General features: G+C 39.7%; 1 protein-coding gene across 1 annotated transcript in view; it reads left to right on the top strand.

Annotated features, from left to right (window-relative positions):
* Nucleotides 1-17,007: 17,007 nt before the first annotated feature.
* Nucleotides 17,008-23,006, top strand: part of LOC135477262 (tripartite motif-containing protein 2-like) — a 38,805-nt gene continuing 32,806 nt past the window's right edge. The window contains exon 1 of the mRNA XM_064757453.1: nucleotides 17,008-17,135. The gene's annotated coding sequence lies outside the window, so the exon portion shown is untranslated. The remainder of the gene's footprint in view (nucleotides 17,136-23,006) is intronic.

Genomic DNA, 23,006 nt, shown 5'->3' with positions numbered 1-23,006 from the left:
TTTAAATATCATGACAACTGTCTACATGGCACCAGAGTGTTATACAGTCACGACTGTCTACATGACACACGAATGTTATACAGTCAAGACTGCCTACATGACACCTGGATTTGGTACAGTCACGGATGTATAAGTGACACTTGAGTGCTGTACAGTCACGACTGTCTACGTGACACCTTAGACACGGCTGTCTACATGACACCCGAGTGTTGTACAGTCAAGACTGTCTACATGACACCAGAATACCGGACAGTCACGGCTGCCTACATGACATCTGAGTGTTGTACAGTGACAACTGACTGCTTACATCATACCTGAGTGTTGTACAATCATGCCTGTCTACATGACACCTTAGTATCCTACAGACACGGCTATCTATACGACACCTGGGTTTTGTACAGTCACGGATATATACGTGCGACTTGAGTGTTGTACAGTCACGACTGTCTACAAGACACCTGAGTGCTGTACAGTGACGACTGTCTACGTGACACGTTAGTATCCAACAGCCACGGCTGTCTACATCACACCTGAGTATGGTAAGGTCACGACTGTCCACATGACACCTGAGTGTGGTACAGTGACGACTGTCTACATGACACCTGAGTGTTATACAGTCACGACTATCTACATGACCCCTGAGTATTGTACATTCACGTGTGTCTGCGTGACACCTGAGTGCTGTACATTCATGGCTGTTTACATGATACCTAAGTGTTGTACAGTCACGGCTGTCTACATGACGCCTGAGTGTTATACATTCATGGCTCTCTACATCACATCTGGGTGTTATACAGTCGCGGCTGTCTACATGACATCTGATTGTGGTACAGCCACGACTGTCTACATGACACCTGCGTTTTGTTCAGTCATGCCTCTCTACATAACACTTGCGTTTTGTACAGTATGATGCTTACATCATACCTGAGTGTTGTATATTCACGACTGTCTACATGACACCTTAGTATCCTACAGACATGGCTGTCTACATGACAACTGGGTTTGTACAGTCACAGATGTATGCATGAGACTTGAGTGCCGTATAGTCATGGCTGTCTATGTGACACATTAGTGTCCTACAGACACGGCTGTCTACATGACACCTGAGTGTTAAACAGTGACGACTGTCCACATGACACCTGAGTGTGGTACAGTCACAACTGTCTACATGGCACGTGAGTATTGTACATTCACGTGTGTCAGAGTGACACCTGAGTGCTGTACATTCATGGCTGTTTCCATGACACCTGAGTGTGTCCAGTCACGGCTGTCTACATGACACCTGAGTGTTATACAATCAGTCCCGACTGCTTACATCATACTTAAGTGTTGTACAGTCACGACTGTCTACATGACACCTTAGTATCCTACAGACACGGCTGTCTACATGACACCTGGGTTTGTACAGTCATGGATGTATACATGAGACTTGAGTACTGTACAGTCACGGCTGTCTATGTCACACCTTAGTGTCCTACAGACACGGCTGTCTACATGAGATCTGAGTGTTGTACAGTGACGACTGTCTAGAAGACACCTGAGCACTGTACAGTGACGACTGTCTACGTGACACCTGAGTGCTGTACAGTGACGACTGTCTACGTGACACAGTGTCCTACAAACACGGCAGTCTACATCACACCTGAGTGTTATACAGTCATGACTGTCTACATGATACCTGAGTGTGGTACAATCACGACTGTCTAAATGACACCTGAATGTTAAACAGTCACGGCTGTCTATATGACACCTGAGTGTGGTACAGTCACGACTGTCTACATGAGCCTTGTGTGTTGTGCAGTCACAAGTGTCTACATGACACTTGAGTGTTGAACAGTCACGACTGTCTACATGACACCTGAGTGTTATACAGTCATGACTGTCTACATCACACCTGAGTGTGGTACAGTCACGACTGTCTACATGACACCTGAGTGTCATACGGTGACGGCTTTCTACATGACCTCTGTGTGTGGTACAGTCACGACTGTCTACGTGACACCTCAGTATTGTACATTCACGTGTGTCTGCGTGACACCTGAGTGGGGTACAGTCACGACTGTCTACATGACACCTGAGTGTGGTACAATCACGACTGTCTAAATGACACCTGAATGTTAAACAGTCACGGATGTCTATATGACACCTGAGTGTGGTACAGTCACGACTGTCTACATGAGCCTTGTGTGTTGTACAGTCACAAGTGTCTACATGACACTTGAGTGTTGAACAGTCACGGCTGTCTACATGACACCTGAGTGTTATACAGTCACGACTGTCTACATCACACCTGAGTGTAGTACGGTCACGACTGTCTACATGACACCTGAGTGTCATACGGTGACGGCTTTCTACATGACCTCTGTGTGTGGTACAGTCACGACTGTCTACGTGACACCTCAGTATTGTACATTCACGTGTGTCTGCGTGACACCTGAGTGCTGTATATTCATGGATGTCTGCATGACGCCTGAATGTTGTAAAGTCACGACTGTCTACATGACACCTGAGTGTGATACATTTATGTCTGTCTACATCACACCTGGGTGTTATACAGTCGCGGCTGTCTACGTGACACCTGAGTGCTGTACAGTCACGGCTGTCTACATTACACCTGAGTGTTATACCGTCACGACTGCTTACATCATACCTGAGTGTTGTACAGTCACGACTGTCTACATGACACGGCTGTCTATATGACACCTGGGTTTTGTACAGTCACGGATGTATAAGTGAGACTTGAGTGCTGTACAGTCACGGCTGTCTACGTGACACCTTAGTGTCCTACAGAGACGGCTGTCTACATAACTTATGTGTGTTGTACAGTCACGACTGTCTACGTGACACCTGAGTATTGTAGATTCACGGCTGTCTACATGCCTTCTGTGTCTGGTACAGCCATGGCTGTCTACGTGACACCTGAGTATTGTACATTCACGCGTGTCTGCGTGACACCTGAGTGCTGTACATTCATGGCTGTCTACTTCACATCTGGGTGTTATACAGTCGCTGCTGTCTACATGACACCAGGATACCGGACAGTCACGGCTGTCTGCATGACACCCGAGTGTTGTACAGTCACGACTGCTTACATCATACCTGAGTGTTGTATATTCACGACTGTCTACATGACACTTTAGAATCCTACAGATATGGCTGTCTATATGATACCTGGATTTAGTACAGTCACGGATGTATAAGTGACACTTGAGTGCTGTATAGTCACGGCTGTCTACGTGACACCTTAGACACGGCTGTCTACATGACACCTGAGTGTTGTACAGTCACGACTGTCTACATGACACCTGAGTGCTGTACAGTCACGACTGTCTACATGACACTGAGTGTTGTACAGTCACGACTGTCTACATGACACCTGAGTGTTATACAGTCACGGCTGTCTACATGACTCCTGTGTGTGGTACTGTCACGACTGTCTATGTGACACCTGAGTATTGTACATTCACGTGTGTTAGCGTGACACCTGAGTGGGGTACAGTCACGACTGTCTACATGACACCTGAGTGTCAGTTCTTACATGCCAAGATCCCTGCTTCGAAATTAAACTCCATAGCCATTAACATAATGCAAAACACAGAATTAAACAGGTGCCAAAAGATGAGAAATCAAAATGCGATACAAACACAACATTGTGGACATCTGAGAGATTAGAATGATAAAATAAAATCCAGTTTCCTGTTTTAAGACAAACTGCGTTTACATTTATAAAAGAATTACCTCATAAATTATAAGTTATTGTGTTTCATAGTTTTGCTCCTCGATGTACCTTTTACTACAGGAGAATCTGAACATAACTCGAGATGTAATGCAAGGTATCGCAGTGACAAGCGTGGATGTCGACAGTAAAGCATTTGGCGCACTATTGCTCTGTCGCTTTGTTGTATCGCTATCGTACCTAGTCATGTGACAATGTCAACAGACTTTTGAAATGGGAAACCGTCATACCTTTACCAGTTGACAACGATCCTCTGAATGGTCGTCTATTTCAGGCGAAAATGTAACTTGTTCCAGGCCGATGAGATTTGATGGCATCCCCCCATCCTATCCGGTCCCAGGCCAGCTCCGTGGACACTCTCACACTTGGTATACTTCTACAATACTCGGTCACTTCGGTTCAGTTCTGAATCCGATACTTGTACACTCTAAATGAAAATCAACAAACAGAAGTTTCTGTCCAAGAACGCTAAAGCTTCAAACCCCTTGCTAAAGATAGTACTGCATCCACTTTCGTGTGTGTGCATCTAAAATGGATCAGTCTTTATACGATCTTAGGACGGTAGCCACACCAAGCCAAACAAAACAACTGCGGATTAACCAATAAAACTCAGCCAATGTGTGGTATAATATCGATGATATTGAACGTATGATGCTTCACTCGTTGTCTCAACGGCGATGCTATCATTTAGTACCCAACTAACAATGATACAACACCGGTACGTAAACAATTGAGAATCGCGGGGTGCGACCAGCAAGAGTTAAGCAAAGGTCATGGCGGAGTTCACTGTGTAGGTGACAAGGTAGGGTCTGGTCTACCGTCCAAAGGCCGAACATTATCCAGTTATATATTGTTCCATTTCAGTCGCACAAATTGATCAAATAAAAACAAATTTGTTACCCACGTAACTGTTGAAATCCGGGCTATTGTCCTCTCGCAGCATTATTTATGGAGAATTCGATAGTGCAGCGATGCTATCAACATGTATAATTTATTAGACGTCTGTGATCTAGAATGGCGATGCTATCAACATGTACAATTTATTAGACGTCTGTGATCTAGAATGGCGATGCTACCAACATGTACAATTTATTAGACGTCTGTGATCTAGAATGACCCTAAATGCTTTGTTTTCAACACATTTCATAAACAACAATATTAAAACAATGCAAAGAAAGCTGGCCTCGTAGACGTTTCTTAGTCCACCAGCTGAATCCTTGATTATGAGGCAAGTTTGAGCACATTTTGTAAGTGAGAAGGGCTTACTAAAAACTCGGAAATTACCACATTTCCGAGTTGTTTAGCTCAGAGTTGATATGGTTGATATTTTACGCCGTACCAGTCATCCAGAATATTTTACTTATACGACCGTGGACATTATGTGGCGACAGGAAATCGGACAGTGCCTGGTTGAAATCCATGACCATCCGCAGATTGCTGGATGACCTTAATCCTACGCCCGGCAAGAAAGCCAACATAATCTGGACTGGGAATGATTTATTTGACGAAGATCAGTTTTCCAAGTTATAAAACATATAGTTTGGGAAAGCCATATCCAAAGTACACAGCATACAGCTTTGGAGTCGTATGTTGTACGAGAGCTGAGAGATTCCAGAGGTATTTTCTACGAAGGCCATATTTCACAGTTATTTAGCACGCACTGTGAAAGTGGTATTTTGTAGTAGGTACATATTTCCCGGTCATATAGTTAATTATTTATTTGGTGTATGGTATATTTCACGTAAACAAAGGTTGCCAGCGTTTTGGTAGGAATCCGGACAGTCCTTGGGGGAAACCCACGACCATCCGCATGTTGCTGACAGACGCTCCAAATTATATAGCATTCAATTTGACAGTGGTATATTGAGCGAGGACGAAATTTCCCAATTATATAGGATAGAGTATGTGAGTTATTGTATATTGTAAGAGGAGCATATTTCTCAATTATATAACACAGAGTTTGCTAATGGTGTATTGTAAGAGTACCATATTTTCCTGTTATATGGCATACAGTGTGGTAATGGTGTATTATACGCGGACCATATTTTCCAGTTATATAGCATACAGTTTGGTAATGGTGTATTATACGTGGACCATATTTTCCCGTTATATAGCATACAGTTTGGTAATGGTGCATTATGCGGGGCCATACTTTCCAGTTATATAGCATATAGTTTGGTAATGGTGTATTATACGAGGACCATATTTTCCAGTTTTATAGCATACAGTTTGGTAATGGTGTAATATACGGGAGCCATATTTTCCGGTTATGTAGCATACAGTTTGGTAATGGTGTATTATACGAGGATCATATTTTCCAGTTATATAGCTTACAGTTTTGTAATAGTCTATTATATGGGAGCTATATTTTCCAGTAATACTGCATACAGTTTAGTAATGGTGTAATATACGAGGACCATATTTTCTAGTTATATAGCATATAGTTTGGTAATGGTGTATTATACGAGGACCATGTTTTCCAGTTATATAGCATACAGTTTGGTAATGGCGTAATTTACGAGGACCATAATTTCCAGTTATATAGCATACAGTTTGGTAATGGTATATTATACGAGGACCATATTTTCCAGTTATATAGCATACAGTTTGATAGTGGCGTATTTTGCGAGAACCATATTTTCCAAGTGTACAGACTGAACAGTTTGGAACGGTTGCATATATGGGCAGGGCCATATCTTGCCGTTTCAAATTGAAAGGCTTAATTACTGTGAACTATGACAGGGCCAAGCTCTCTTATTTTGGATGTTTGAGACCAGCTCGTTATAATTCAGGACAGTTTTTGACGGGTAACATGACGTCCAATCATTTACATATGTGAGGCATTGCTGACAAGTCTATATTTGGTAACGACCGACGTTTTTCCCACACAGAGTAACTGTATACATATCCTTGCTCGAGGGAGAAAAACCCAATCGACTTCAAACAGTTCAAATTGTAAACAAATATACACAAATCTTGATTGAAATGGACAAATAATATAAGGCGGGATATAAACATGTAAAATAATTGCTGAGGTGCAGGGAAAGTTTCTATGTTAACGAATAGTACCATGATCCATTATAAATCCATCGGATTTCAGCTTCACGGTTTACTGTGGAATCGAATAATGGTCTTAATTTTTAAACATCTGTTGATTATTTTACACGTGTTGGCCGATCACGCTGTCCAAGGATAGCCCGATACTTTAAGGGCGCCAAGAACAAATTCACTGCACTTCCGTTGCGTGATTTCAAGACAATTGATCGATGTGAGGCGTCGTTATAGGAACAGCACGCGCATGCTTAGGACACCATTCTGATTGCATTAAAGATACAAAGTGGTTTTATCTCGAGCATAAACATCGAACGATTAAAAAAAAAAGGAGAAAGGTCGTGCTTGCTTGCTACAAATGTGAAGATCAAAGTCAACATTTTGGAGATGTGATAAAACGCGAAATGCAAACTTTGTCTCTCAAAACCCTATATCATTACTTTTCACATTTTCCAGCCAATGGCTTTTTCACGTACTTTAACCTGAAGTTTCCCGAGACTGTAGTTTACCCCTTTCAATACCGTTGCCCTACTTTCCTCTCTCATTTTGATAGCATATTATATCAGAATGACAGTAGGTCCACTTTTTATGGCCTGGATTAGCGAATGCCCTCTGGATTTACACAAAACTGTTTTTCCTTATCAGGCTTGAATTTGTGTACCCCCTTCTTTTGTGTACCACAATTTCTTATTAATTTTTGTCTCCAAACAAGCCCTAGTATATAGTACACACAGTATGTAACACTACAATCCTTTGACTGTGCTCAGCTTATGCTGGATTCCTCTCCGGTCGTAAGTCCAGTGAGTCGAGCTCTGTCCAGTTTCTTCTCTCTCTCTGCAATTCTAGCCGCCGTCGTAGAAGTGAAATATTCTTGAGTACGGCGTAAAACAAAAATCAGATCAGTAAATAAATAAATGTCTGTTGAAAACTTTTGGTAAAAGTACACTCAAAAATGAAGCTGTTAATTTTAAGAGAAGGTATGTTGAGTGATGCTGGAATGTATTCTGTTATTATAACTCAATATTCTGTCATATTCAACATAGTATTCTGTTAGTCTAATAAAATCTTTATGCTAATTTAGTAGAAAATGTGTAAATAATCTGCTGCAATAGCAGAATACATTCTAATATCACTTAGACAAAAGATTTTCTGTACAAAATTAACAGATTAATGTTTTTAGTGTAAACAACGTCAACTGGGCATATATAGTGTATGCGTTGTTAGAGGAGCAGGAAACATTTGAGTTCTTCTTTACTTTTACATTAAGGTTAAATAACATTTTCAGTAGACGATATGACTTAGCTTTTAAGGGGTCCATATGAGCATTAAATTAAAGAGGCAACTACAAGGATCGAACTCATTTACAAACAAAAGCTCCGAGCGAAAAGCGAAATTATGTCAACATACTCTGCAAGTGGATACAGTGGGGCGTATATATGACGGCAGGGGCTCCAGTGGAACATTAAGTGCATGGCAACAAATCCATGCGGTTGTCAGCTACCGATCCCTTAAGCCGACATGTTTAAATACGGTGCGTACAGCGGAGAATTAGATATTATATGGAGTGATAAAGCTTTTGTGGATATCAGAATCAGAGACGAACATTGCTCTCAGAGGCAAAGGACAAAGATAAAATTGTGAAACGAAGGTATAGGGGTTTTATCTCCATTGATTGCATGTTTTATATACGAGAACAATTTTGGTACACATGACATTATTTGCTTACCTTTTCAAAACGTAAACCGGTTTTCGCTTCAAAACCGGTATTAATATGTTTTACGTCATGTTCATAGAATCATATAATGTAAGGAAAATACATAAACGTCAGATCACATACAATGTGAACAATGATTTAATTGCAGTTATTATTTGAAAACCTCTCACTTCCCTTGTCTGGGAAAATGGAAAACATAAACGCCAAAGTTATAAATCAACATTCATACATTTGGGGTTTATCTAATTGCCAAGAAACATTTAGGTCAACTACCAGAGCCATTACATGAGCGCACGTAGCTTCTATATATTTTTTTTTATTTGACTGCTGTTTTGGGCCGTACTCTAGAAAATTTCACTTATACCAATGTGATTAGCTTTATGGCGGGAGGAAAACGGCGAAAGTCAGGGGGAAACCCACCACCATTATCAAGTTACTGACAGACCCATGAAGACAGCATGAGCTGGACTTGAATTAACAGCGATCGCGTTGTTGAGAGATTCCTGGGTCATGGCGCCACGGCGGCACTCTAACCGCCTCGGCCAGGAATTCTACCCAAGTACGAGGAGAGGAATGGGATCAATTAGGTGGACAACCCCACACGGCCTAAGCTTAGTGTCACTGAAGATAATGTCCAGACTTCCTCTTATCACCGAAGATAATGCAAATACTTCTTTCTATCCCTGAAGATAATACCCTGAATTCCTCATATCTCGGAAGATAATGCCCTGAGGTCCTCGCATCTCTGAAGATAATGCCTAGACTTCATCGTATCTCTGAAGATAATGACTAGACTTCATCGTATCTCTGAAGAAAATGCCTAGACTTCATCGTATCTCTGAAGATAATGCCCAGTCTTCCTCGTATCGCTGAAGATAATGTTCAGATTTCCTCGTATCACTGACATAATGCATAGACATCATTGTATCGCTGAAAGAATGGATCGATTCGTTAAAATTGGGTGGTGATTCGAATTGGACTCCGGATCCAGAAATTTTCTAAACGTTTCTTTTTATTAAAAGAAAAGTATATATCTATCACGAGTCACATTTAAAGTTCAAAAAATGTCACTTTTGTTTTTGTGATGTAGGATACCGGAGATATCGCAGTGCAATCTCGGCAGAAACGCCCACGTAGAGAAAATCGAAGGCCGTCCATGCTCTCAGTTTTAACCAATCACCCGTTCCCAGTATTGCCTTGTAGAAGTAGTGTTCGATCGGCTGTTTTCCTTCTGATTACAAGACAATTCTGATATACTTTAAAGCCATGTTCAACCCAAAAGTGGTAATGGAACATGTCTGGCGTTATTCCCCAAGGTCTCATTCAGGAGGCCACAATGCGTGACTTTCGGTTGTAATGATAAGGGAGTGTTTCGCCTCTAATACTGAAGAACAGAAGGTGCGGACGACGAGACATCGTGTTTCGGTTTCTTTAAAATGGCGTATCCCACGGTCTCGTAAGAATTCCAGATTGACAAGTGATTTATAGAGTCACCAAGCACGTAATACAAATGGATATGCCCGTTTAGGTGTGTATGGCCTGCTCTTCCAAAATAACTTTGGTTAATTTTTTGTTGTCTTTTCTTTTAAGCCAGAGACAGAAAAGAAATGCACATTGTTTCCCCTTTGTTAGTAGTGATGGAGAAAATTTGTACATTTTGTTGGAGCGGAGGTTCACACTCTGGGAGTGCCTTCTAGGGTCCAAGAAACATGTTTAGTTTTTCCGGCGTGTATTGTGGTGTAGCAAATAAACAAACAATGATCTTTGAGAATTCCACTCAGCCAATCTGACGAAGTCACGCCCCTTCAATCTTCTTCCTTCCTTCCAGCCCTTTAATTGTTCATTCCATGCCGCTGTCCCATGCTGAGCAAATTAGCGATTCGAAAACAATAATCAGGCCATTGTTCTTCTAAATACGCTCAGTTTGCTTTCCATCTCTAAGTTTTGTTTTCAGTAATTACCACATCCTTCCTTCGTAACAACTGTTTTGTTCCATATTATCTGTATATTCTCAGTCAATGTATGAAAAAAGTCCAGCTACTCCATTTACTATATATCGTACATTGTTGGCAAAATTTATGATTGCGTTATTATGACTAAGTGTGGAAGCCGGATGCAGTCATGATCTCTTTTATATACTTATTCCAAACCAGTAACAACAATATTCGATGTAACGACATTGTAACGAGACTCCAACGAGACTCTAAAGATTTTCAGTCGAAAATCACATGTAAATCTCGCGCCTACGTCTGAATCTCGTCTGCACACACGCTGTAAATAACGAGACCCGAGGTGTCATGGAAAATCTACAAATGATAGTTTTGGTTAATCACAAGCACTTTTGGATAGTACTGTCAAGTCTTTGTCGTGGTGAAAATGCTACTGAACTAGCAGTCATGTTACCTTTTTGAAATTTGTCCGTGTTCAAGTTCTGTTGCCTGATGAAAACGGCTTGTTGTAGAATGTTCCACGAACCCAATCTTCTCGCGAAATCACGGATCAAAACAATGAACGATGCCTGGCTGTTGTATTTGCATAGTAGTGTTTTCATCAACCAATGATATATCCATTAAAAATAATTTGCTTTTAGGGTTTATTCGGTTAATGCATTTATGGCTCTATACAAGTATGTCTGCGCAATTTAATGTAGTTGTTTAGCCGACTGCATTTATCAATTGGCAAAAACCTTACGTGACGTTACTGTTTAGAATATGGGCAGAAAAGGCTGCTTAAGTATCCAGTGTTTTAAACGTTGCAAAAATTTGAAAAAAATGATTTCGTCTAACATACACTTCATAACGTTGTTTTTCTCCTTTTTTGTCTAACTTCAAAGTAAACATTTACACTATGCAAACAGCATTAAGGAATAATTTAGCCCTTGCTCTTAGTGTTTGGCGGAACCTTCAATTATCGGTATTCTTCTTGGAAAGTCACAAAATCTGATCAAAGGTTTCTTCTGACATAATACTATTTAGACTTGTAGATCACAGATAATGAAATGACACGAACGTTTACTTACCTGAGCTAATAATGGGTGTAAACAAAAGAAGTATACATAGCGGGTTATATCGACTGTTGATGAACTGTTATCAATCGAGCTGAAAACCATGCAAATCTTACATGTAAATGTACAGGTCAACTAAATATTCAGCTTATAGCGTATATGAATATAGACAAAATGCGTAATGCTAAATTTTCTTGGCCTCATAAACAATCAAACCACCTTTTAAATTGGTCTTGTTATAAGACTGAGAGTCCACGATGTATTAACCTTTTGTAATTAACTTATGAGGTAATTTTTCATTTTATCAAAATTTGTGATTAAGCTACCATTGCAAGAAGACTATCATGTTTTAATACACCACTCGTGAGATTGCTATGGTGAATTATCGAGATTACCGAATTTGCCTCCTACCATATAGTCAGTATAGGTAAAATATTGCTAAAATATAGTGGTGCTAAATGTGGTGCTCCAACATTTTGAATATAATGTTTATCACATTGCATTAACGTATATAAAGATCAGGCCTCGGAACCAACCGATCCTCGGTCGAGAAGATTCATTATCGATGCGGATGATCAAACTGACGGTATATATGCGTAACTAGTGAATAATTAAAAACCCATCGACAGGTGAAGATAGGTTATAAAATGTCTGCCGAACGCCATGATGTTTAATGATTAATAATTACCGTGCATTGAGGGCAACAGAACCTCCATACGCACTGCTGGGACAGATATCATCAAAGATGAAATAAGTTCTTCCTACAGGTAAATCCCACTGGATCTAAATATCCGTGTGCATTAAGCTCCCTTTGAAAAGTGCACCATAAAGAAAACATATATAGATATTGATTATGATAAATGTACATGTCTCCACAGCATAATGGAAAGCATTAGTGTAACTCCGTGAATCACACCATTATATGCCGAGAAAAAAGAAGATAATAGGAATTCCCATTTTATGGCGAACCTTTCAGTTCGGAATCACACATTTTAAAGTTTAGCAAAGCACAGAGGCAATTGACGTTCAGTGAGCTTTTTGTAATATAAAAAACCTCACTGAATAAGCGGTTAAACCTATCGAGCGCTTTACTGACGCCTATATATAATGCAAACACCATTCCAGCACGAAAGGAGATGATTACCAATGTTAACACAAAAGAACTCTGATTAGTTGAGTGGCGTTTAAAGGATGACAAAACACATAAAATCGGTGTAAGCACGTGTCATCAGAAAACACATGGAAAACCGTACCTAAATATAAGTGTGCTATTTTTCTTTCTCTTCTTTAAAGATTTTTTTTTTCGCAGCGATATGTGCAGTGAAATCCTCTACTGTAAGATCAGCTCCATGGACAATAAGATCAGCTCCATGGACAATAAGATCAACTCCATGGACAATACTTTGGTATATATGGATGTGTAAGCATAAGCTACACTTTTCATGAATTCCAGCGTGACGGAATCACATTTGCAAAGGTGTCGCGGTTCTTTGATATGCGCTACAACGTTACCGCACACTGATCAGAACAGAAACTTACTGTTTTTAACAACGACAGTGAAATTCCCAACATTTTATTGAGAAACCAGTGTCATATACCGGATTTTTTTTATAGGCCGGAGTTCTGAAATCTCCGTGACGGAATCACATGACTTGGAAGTGCATTCTGTACCACTAGTACATTTCACCCAAAATGTGCGAGCTGTGACCAGGAATCATGCAAACAAAGTATTATTTGCAGGCGCCAATGAACTGCCGAGGTATTAGAAGCTTTTTTGTATAGAAAACAGACCAAACAAGAAAAAAAAAACTGAGTATACCGCTGTGACGGAATCACAAAATTATCGTGACGGAATCACGAGTACGATTTTATCATAACTATGGGAATAAAATTAGTTTGGACAATATCGTGATTAGCTAAGTAACACAAATTGTGGTCGAAGAGAAGCAAATGACGATTTCCCCACTTCACATTCAGGATGGTCGGCTTTGAATAGTTGGAATGCTTCTGAGATCGTCATACTCATATGTCGCTTTTGCTGCTTCACTTTGAATCCGTTGTCGTCTCTGACAATGATGACGTCAGCTTTACCTGGGGTCATTCTCGAAATGGAATCGCTTTGATAATATTCTGACACAGTAGCTTTAGTTCTGACATCTATTCCCGTGCTTCGAGGTGTTGTAAACTTCACTGATAAATACCGTGAAGCCAGGCCTTTAATCACTGCCAGTCGTTTATGTGGACTGATGGGGAGTGACCTTTCGACTTTACGTTTTGCCTTGCCAAACGTTTGGGGACAGCTGTAAGGTGTGCCTGAACCTGACGGTGTCTCTGTACTAGTCACAGTGGTGTCCATATTCCTTTCCCTCCATGCTCGGGTATTCAGCATTGTTTTATTTCGCAGAGTTTCCAACTCAGCAGTTGTCATCCGTGCCCTCCGCGCCTGCTTCCGTAGCCTGTCATTCTCTTGGTACAATTCCAATGCTTCAGCATCACTTTTCAATCGGTTCCTTCTATCCCTCTGTCGTTCTGCGGCTGATTTAGGCATGCTGCAATATAACAAGATTGAGCTTTGAACAGATACATAATTGTTGTTATAGTTTGTTTGTATTAATCAAACAGGCCTATTTTTTTAACCTCAGATTTGTTCAATGTGTACTTTTGTCATCATATATGCTAAACGGAGCTTTTTAAAATTGCACAACAATACCGTATTTATATTCTAATTAAGTCCTTCGCATTGTAAAGCGAAAGTGACGGAATCACATATTGGTAGTGATTCCGTCACACGGTTTTCGTGATTCCGTCACGGTTATGTGGGATTTGTATTTGTCGTTAAACTCTCGATTTTTTATGTAAAAGACCCTTAACACCGACTTGCCTTTGTATTTTAATCCTCTCTTTAGTAAGACTACTGCATGAACTGCAATATTTAAAAAGTAGCACTTTTCGTGACGGAATCACCAAAATCGTACGAATAAACAAGGATATTCACGTAAACTTTTGGCTAGCTAAGTTGCTTTTTGAACGAATGTTTGACAAAATAACTGGCTGTGTTTTATAAAGTGTGAATTTATCTACAAAATGAGCCATAAATTAGGGCTGAAAACTCTTACCTTGCTGAAGATGGGTCCAGATTAGCGACTGTAAAATCTCACCATGCGTACGCCGGCCTCGTGACAAAGGCCTACAATTTCCGGTTGAAGTTTTCAGCACGCGAAAGACAAATACCTCATGCATATTCAAAAGCTACAGTCAATTTCAGGGCTTTAGGTAGTGCTCTGTTTGGATTTACTACAAGAGTTCCAAAAATGTTATTTTGAAATTTGGCTTCAGTGGCTCATTTTACGTGGAATTCATGTTTTGTGTAATCTATTCATGTAATAGTAATATTATCAAACTAAACATATTATACAGTTAGGGACCTCCTACGCAATGACCTAAGAGCCTCTCTCCATGTGGTTGCTGTGAGTTCAAGTCTAGCTCAATCAGGATTCCTCTCCGGTCGCACGTGGCAATGTTTTCCACCAAAATGCGGAAGGTTGTGGGTTTCCCCTCTCCCTCCCATCATAATGATGACCGCCGTTACATAAGCGAAATATTTTTTATATACGACGTAAACAGCTTAATTCGGTTTACAGAGTTAGCCTTGGAAGAATTTTTGAAATAACTGTACATTTATTTTTACGTGCAAAGACCTTTTTCAATGAATGAACGTCATACTTGGCAATTTTCTTCTCTGGCAGAAGAGTTTATTAGACGTCACAGGTCTAGAAAAACTCAAAGTGGTGTGTTGTCACGACATTTAACATACAACCACATTAAAACAATGCTCAAGGACCAGGCCACGGGGATGCTTAGTCCATCAGCAGAATCCAGCACTCCTCAGGGCCTCAGGTGATACAGACTGGGCGTGAAGTAGCATGCCTTAAAACCAGTCTTACTGCTTCACGTATCGCTTGTCTTGAATTAATCGAGATGCCATGATTTTGTTGGCCATATACACACATATTTCCCATTTCCGCCATCTATCGGGATACCCACTCGGCAAAAAGTGCAGTACAGTCTTGTGTACTACATGAAGAATAAACCAGACAGGCAAAAAGATCAATTTTGTTAACACGATGTACCAGCGTGAGTTATTTCCGGTAGCCGGATCTTCACTCTTTATGCTCACAGGCAGACAATACAAACATTTGTACAGATAAATAAAAGAGAACTATACCCGGCTAAGAAAATCAATAGTCTTGTAATTTCACAAGTGTCTTGTATTAACGCAATTCTGCCAGACAAATGATACATTATCCATACTTAAAACCAATTAATCTGTTTGTTTGTTTTCTTTCTACATTTCTTAGTACATAGATGCTGCCAAACTGAAGAATATTCTGACAAACTTGCCGAAGGTTGGTGGTTTTCTCCGGGTACTCGGGTTTCCTCCACCAATAAGATTGATCACATTGTATAAGTAAATAATTCAGTATGGCGTTAAGCAACTATGAAATAAATAAAAAATTACACTGGTAGGTTATGTGATTCCTTGTACAGGTTAGAAATGTACAGTTTGACAGTTCTGTCATGAGTGAGTGAGTGAGTGAGTGAAAATTTTAACGTCGCTTTCAACAATATTTCAGTTTTATCGCGACAATAAAACGTCAAGTAGTCGATCTATTACGGATAAGTCATTTACTAGGCAGTCACAAAAGGACATCAGAAGTCACATAACAAACACAAACGGTAGTTTAAAATCACAGCTTTCCTGCCATACCAATGGTAGAGAGAAAATCAAAAATAGTATCATTTTCTGCAGAAATGAGAAGTTCTGCCAGAAAGCTCACGTGATAAAAGGAGTCTCGCGCAGGAGCAGATATGTCATGGGTAGGTGTACGGTTATATTATGGGTAAAAATACTATCTTTATTCCATATATATGTCAACTTTTACTTACATCTGTTATGTCTTCTGCTACGTAGCTGAGTTATAGCATCTAGCCCAAAAATCTCTTATTTATTTATTTATTTATTTATGTCATTGTTGTTTACTTCTAGTTGTAGTCATGGTAACATCTGATCTTAACAGTTATTACATCTGATATCAAAACAGTTTGATAAATCTGATATATCTTTTCAATTACTACATCTTAACAGTTATTACACGGACGTACATCAATCACTACATATCGTTTGCCCACATGTAGGCTACGTTTAACTTGTTTCCTCTCACCAGCCCAGAGCACATATACATAACATGGGGTAGACGCTACACTACATAGCTATATACACATCTACCAGCATATCCTCTCCCTACACCCCCGCGTTGTACCCTCATACAGCGTGAGTTGCATCTAGTGTACAGCATTCGCCAGCAATTTTGCACCGTCCGTGTACATTACACAGGTACCATTTATAGGTACATCATGGAGAGGGGAAAGATACCATCAAGGTCAAGGTCGCTTTATATATCCAAGATGGCGTCCTGAGGTTCCAAGGCACGCTCTTTCGCGCATGTCCTTTCGCCGAATCAGGCCTTGAGTGTTCATAATTTTAACTTACCACTGAAATTCGGCTTTCGTTCTTGATGGGCGCCTCCGGCTAAAATACTGGGGTTGGATAAAACTCAAAGCAGTCGAAGGTAAGTGATTTTCAAATTTCTTAAGAACGTTTGAAAGAACTACTTCTGTTTGACATTAGGGCTACAAATAGAACAGCTTGTATTTCGCCGGTCCCACGTGGATGTGTCATCACTAACACATGTTACAGTACGCCGGTGTTTGCCACAGAATATGTAACACACTTGTAACAGAATATTTTACATCATAATTACATATTCATTAGTCATAATTCGATCTTTTGATTTCAATAATATCATACTAATAGCATGATCATGAACCGTGGAAAACCACGTACAGTTGCACTCAACAGCAATGCTTTCAATCTCTTGAAAACATGGTCTGATGAAGTAATCTTGTATCTTTGGTGTGATTAACAGAAGAAGAATTACAGCGAGCTTTCAGAATTCTGTTCCCATTTTTTACGAAAAAATAAATGTTATTCTCGCTCGAGTATTACAAAGCAACATTTATCATTATGACTTAACCTTTAAAAACGATCCCATGCCATGTCCCTGCTTTACTTTTAAGCCTGCAATTTTCCGCCAAACTCACATAACTCTTGGGCTGTTTAACCACTTTGCAAGTTGGTTCGAGTTACGATGAATGACACTCAGCCTGTAATATATGCCAGTACTACTAGTGGTCACCCACTACCCACATCCCTCGCTGCACCCCTCCCAAACTTCCACCCCCAACTCCTCAACATTACTGGGCCTCTCCGATTAGAATTCAGACAGGGGTGGTTCGTGAGAAACATCTGTTAGCCTATAGGGAAACCTCCAGTATACTGTCTAGGCTACGAATACTTATCACACAGTGAAACATTTATTCATTTAAGTTGATCTGAATTGGAGTTTACGCCATACTCAAGAACATCTCCCTTATACGACGGCGACCAGTCTGGTGGTGGGAAGAAGACTCCTAATGAAATAAGTGAAATATTCTTGAGTACGGCGTAAAACAGCAATCAAATAAATAAATAAATAAATACAGTTACCTATAAGTGTATCATGCATTTATTACTGATATATAGGATAGGTGTGATAACAGAAGACTAAACTGTATATCCGAGTAAAGATTTAGCATTTAGCATTAACATAAACAATAAATCATTTCACTGACACAAAACTTGTACTGTTGCCACTGTAAACGCGTCTTTCTTCTTCTGGCCTTTCGGAGCACAAGTTGCGTTGAGTCAGCTGGTCCAAATTGCTTTCGCAGCCATTTCTGCCTTCAAAATCTTGTTGCTATGGTAACTATATCCGTTGTCAATATCCATCGCCGGTGCTCCATCCTCTATAGAGACAGGAATAGCGGACACGGCTGCCAGCTATGTCATTGATTAGTGCGACATATGTCATCGAACTTTGCGAGTTTTGTCGTGGAACTTTGCTATTTATGTCATGGAACTTTGCAACTGTATTCGTGGAACTTTGCGAAGTATGTCGTAAAACTTTGCGAGTTACGTCCTAGAAATTTATGAGTTTTGTCGTAGAACTTTGTGAGTTTTGTCGTAAAACCTTAAGAGTTAATTCGCGGAACTTTGTGAGGTATGTTGTAGAACTATTCAAGTAATGTCCTGGAACTTTGCGCGTTCTGTCGTAGAGCTTTTCGAGTTATGTCGTGGAAGTGTGTGAGTTCTGCCGTAAGACGTTACGAGTCAATTAGTGGAACTTTGTGATGTGTGTCGTAGAATTTTTTGAGTTATGTCGTGGAACTTTGTGGGTTATATCGCAGGACTTTGTGAGTTATGTCGTAGATCTTTACGAATTAATTCGTGGATCTTTTCGAGTTATGTCGTGGAACTTTGTGCTTTATGCCTTGGCACTTTGCGCGTTATGTCGTGGAAATTTGTAAATTATGCTATGGAACTGTCGTAGAATTTGTCGAGTTATGGCGTAGAACATTGCGAGTTATGTAGTGGAACCTTGCGAACTGTGCCATGGGATGCGTGAATTATGTCGTGGAACTTTGCGAGTTATGTAGTGGAACTTTGCGAACTGTGCCATGGGACGCGTCAATTTTGTAGTGGAACTTTGTGAGTTATGTAGTGGAACTTTCCGAACTGTGCCATGGGACGCGTGAATTTTGTAGTGGAACTTTGTGCGTTATGTCAGAGAACATTGTGAAGTGTGTCATGGAACATTGCAAGTTATGTCATGAAAGTTCACAGACCTTTATGAGTTACTTGTATGTTATGGAACTCTGCCATTCATGTTTGGGGAATAATTTTGTGTCTTATGTATGGAACTTTATAATCCTTTTCAAACCGAAACCTGACCAAGCTAACATATTGAAACACGTTCACCATTATATACAATGTCAACACGCTTTTCCCTAAGAATCAGGCTTTAAACATTTTCAAGTATATAGAACTTCAAGCACTATAATACGATATTTAATAATGCATATAAATATGAATAAATAAACAAATATACTCAGCTTTAAGAAGTCCGTGTCGTTCATGAAGCTGTCTTCGAGTGGATCGATATTTATTACACAGGCTTTTCAGATCCTGTGGATATCTGGTAAAATATGGACTATAAAACTTCGCTTTCTAAGCACTTCGGTCTTGTGAAGGAAATCGGTAAGTTCTTTTATCAAGAATAAGTGAATGGCAGACATCGCTTACTTAAGTACCATTGCTCTCTTATGCATTTATGCTCGCATACTTAAAGCCAGGGGAATGTTTCTCTTGAGCAAACAATTCGACCCTTTGTATTCATTCTTCACTGTTCAAAATCAAACTTGGCAGGATTTGTTTTTACCATTGTCAGGAACTACTGGATTTCCTTTTGAAATGCTTTAATAATAATAAAGAAATAATACAGTTAAAGCATTAATAATAATGATATTTTTTTATATCTGTCAAATGCTCTATGTACTTCTAAAAGAAAAAATATGCTTAAGCTGTATTCACTATGCGATCCATTCATTGAGAATAATATCTTAAAATCTAGACCTTGTTAGCAGTACACTTACTTGAGACATCAAAAGACTGAAACTAGACACACGGATTCAGAATAAGTACTTTTAAAGAATCAAGGCTTGTTGGTTGAACAGGTCTTTATGTTTTGAATACAATTCTTAAGAAGAAAAGGAAACCACTGGCAACAACAACGCCTGCAGAGAAAACGTATGGGTGCACAAAATAGGGTCTTAAGCAAATAAATATTGCAAGAGAGACAAACGCCATCAGATGGGTAAGGCCCTCAAACCATGAAACAGAAAACCGACTTGAGCTATCATCACAAGGACTAAAAGTATAATTTACTTACGGTTTTATTGCATACACATGCTTAGTACATCGAAAACTGATTTTGACTTCATCGCTGGTCATGTCTGAGACCACTAAAAGACAGACTGTTATCTTAGCCCCAGGCTATATGCAAATGTAATTTTCAACAAATAGCAGACAATATACTATGTTTTGAAAAAAAATATATAGACTAAATCCTGGAACTATTTTTTTAAACATCAGAAAGGTAGACATTTGTATTATTGTACACCATTGCAAATGTATGGGGATAAGTGTAGGTTTCCCCTGGGATCTTCTCTGTTTCATCACGCTTGGCCGCCACGGCCTAAGTGAAATATACTTGTGTACTGCGTAAAATTGTAATCAAATAAATAAATAAATCACTGTAACCAAATATAGTGTGTATAAGTACATCCTGACTGTTTTGTACGTATTATTTATTTATTTTATTTATTTATTTGATTGGTGTTTTACGCCGTACTCAAGAATATTTCACTTATACGACGGCGGCCAGCATTATGGTGGATGGAAATCGGGCAGAGCCCGGGGGAAACCCACGACCATCCGCAGGTTGCTGAAGGACTTTCCCACATACGGTCGGAGAGGAATGTACGTGTTATTGACATTACCTTCTGGTAGTCAATAATCCCAGTGTAAACATCTATTAATTTTTATCGAATTCAAGAAATAAGAATTCAGAGAACAAGACGAGATAAAATATGGGATAAAGGTTCACTGGTATAAAATAAAGTTCAAAATAACGCCTTCGCTTGTAGAGGATTCCTGATCGATATATCTCATTTCTACAAGTTATACATTGCTATCTCACAGTGCACAGTGCTTTAAGATCTGCGCACTGTGGACGATTCCTGCGCAGTGGATTGTCGTCCTGATGCAAGACTGTGGAATTCCACATTTGCTCACATACGGCAGGTACTCTGTATAACAGATTGGCCGCACGTGTGTTACATCTATGCGCGGAAGCAGACATTCGTTTAGCAGCCATTATCCAAAATGGATGTTCCAGGTCAATAAGCCCCTATTCTAAGGACCAATTCCCAAAACGATGTTTAACACCTAAGAACCAAGAAAGTATATAAAATACGAAATTACAGAGAGAAGTAGTATACAGTTTTCAATGGTCTTAAAAAGGAATGTTCTAGGCGAATGAGTGAATTCAGTATTCAAATCGGGTACCATGCTAGTATGCAAATTGTCAATAATAAACTATGCATCTTAGCTGCGCTTTATTTGCAACTGTTCATATATCCAACGTAGCGAAGTCAGGTCCAGTGGTCAACAACCTGACTGTGGCGAATGTAGCATCACCTTACTTAGCTATACTGGTGCCTTAAAATAGCGGGTTAGTAGCCCCGTTATTCGTGGGATGGTGAACAGCTGAGGCCACATTCCTGTAGCATCATATCTTCGCACGGAGGTTCAGACACTCTAATAGGCAAACGTGGCTTTCGAATCGAAGCGTTAATCACGATAGCGGAGTGACGTCCCTTTGTTCCGTAAGGTCATCCCTTTATGAATAAAACAATGAGTTAATGAGTTAATCGGTGGAACTTAACATAATCTGGTATGGTTAATAACTGGCGCTGATTCGACAGTAATTTTTGACTTAAGACAAAATTTGAAATACGATTTAAGACCTTATTTTTCAGCTCCAGAAATTAAATTTCGAAGACATCATAAATGTGACAACATGACAAAGGTGTCAAACTGTCAACTTCACAAAGTCATAAACTAGGCATTGTGAGCGATGTTTGAAATTTAAATGAGGTCAACCATGGCAATGTGTAAGTACAGCAGCTGGTATAAGATTAACCTTGAGGTTCACCTGCGATAGGTGTAGCTTTGTAATCCTGCAATAATGAAACATTGCCAGTTTATTCACATATTCGCTTATTTGCTTGATTCGAGTTTTACGCAATGTACACCAATATGTCTCTCTGTGGAAGGAAGAAACAGGACAGAGAAGTAAATCCCCCCATCTCGCCACTCATGAACCTCCTGACGCAAAACCGCAGTCAACCCAGCGAGAACTGGAATCGAACCCTTTATTGTTTGGTAGCGTGTTTTGATCTTTCGAGACAACCTATTAGGCAACTTGATCAGTCAGGAACATCGGCCCTATTCAACCTTTTTTCATGCTTGGAAAGTCTTGTGGAAGCTGTACATATGATTTGTCTAAGCCTAATAGTCTTGTAGTATGGATTTATTTGAACGCTCTTAAACATTTTAGTGTGGACTTTTGACAGCATTTTTTTTAAGAAATGCAATGTCTTAATACTATTCCTTTAAATCATATTATATTCGGTTAGATACACTTCATCGATAATACAGCTAATCGTTTATAGTGATAATGGTGATCGATATGAAAGCTCTCCATTGTGGAATTGGGTTATTGGGGTCAATGTCACATGTCCAGCCACCGCAGGCACACCCGATAGTCAATATTGCCGACATTAACGTCTTATTTGTTCACCGATGACCATGGTCGAAAGACATTATTGTTTTCCATCGCGAATCGATCGATTTCAAGTTATTGATTTGTTTTTAAATTAACAGTAGCCACTGTAATTGGTTGTCACAGACAAGCAGCTCTTGAACCCATAACGTTTAA

The sequence above is a fragment of the Liolophura sinensis genome, chromosome 10 (genome assembly GCF_032854445.1).
Source record: "Liolophura sinensis isolate JHLJ2023 chromosome 10, CUHK_Ljap_v2, whole genome shotgun sequence".
Taxonomy (NCBI): Eukaryota; Metazoa; Mollusca; class Polyplacophora; order Chitonida; family Chitonidae; genus Liolophura; species Liolophura sinensis.
The sequence above is the reverse complement of the archived record's forward strand: the minus strand, read 5'-3'. Positions and strand labels throughout refer to the sequence as shown.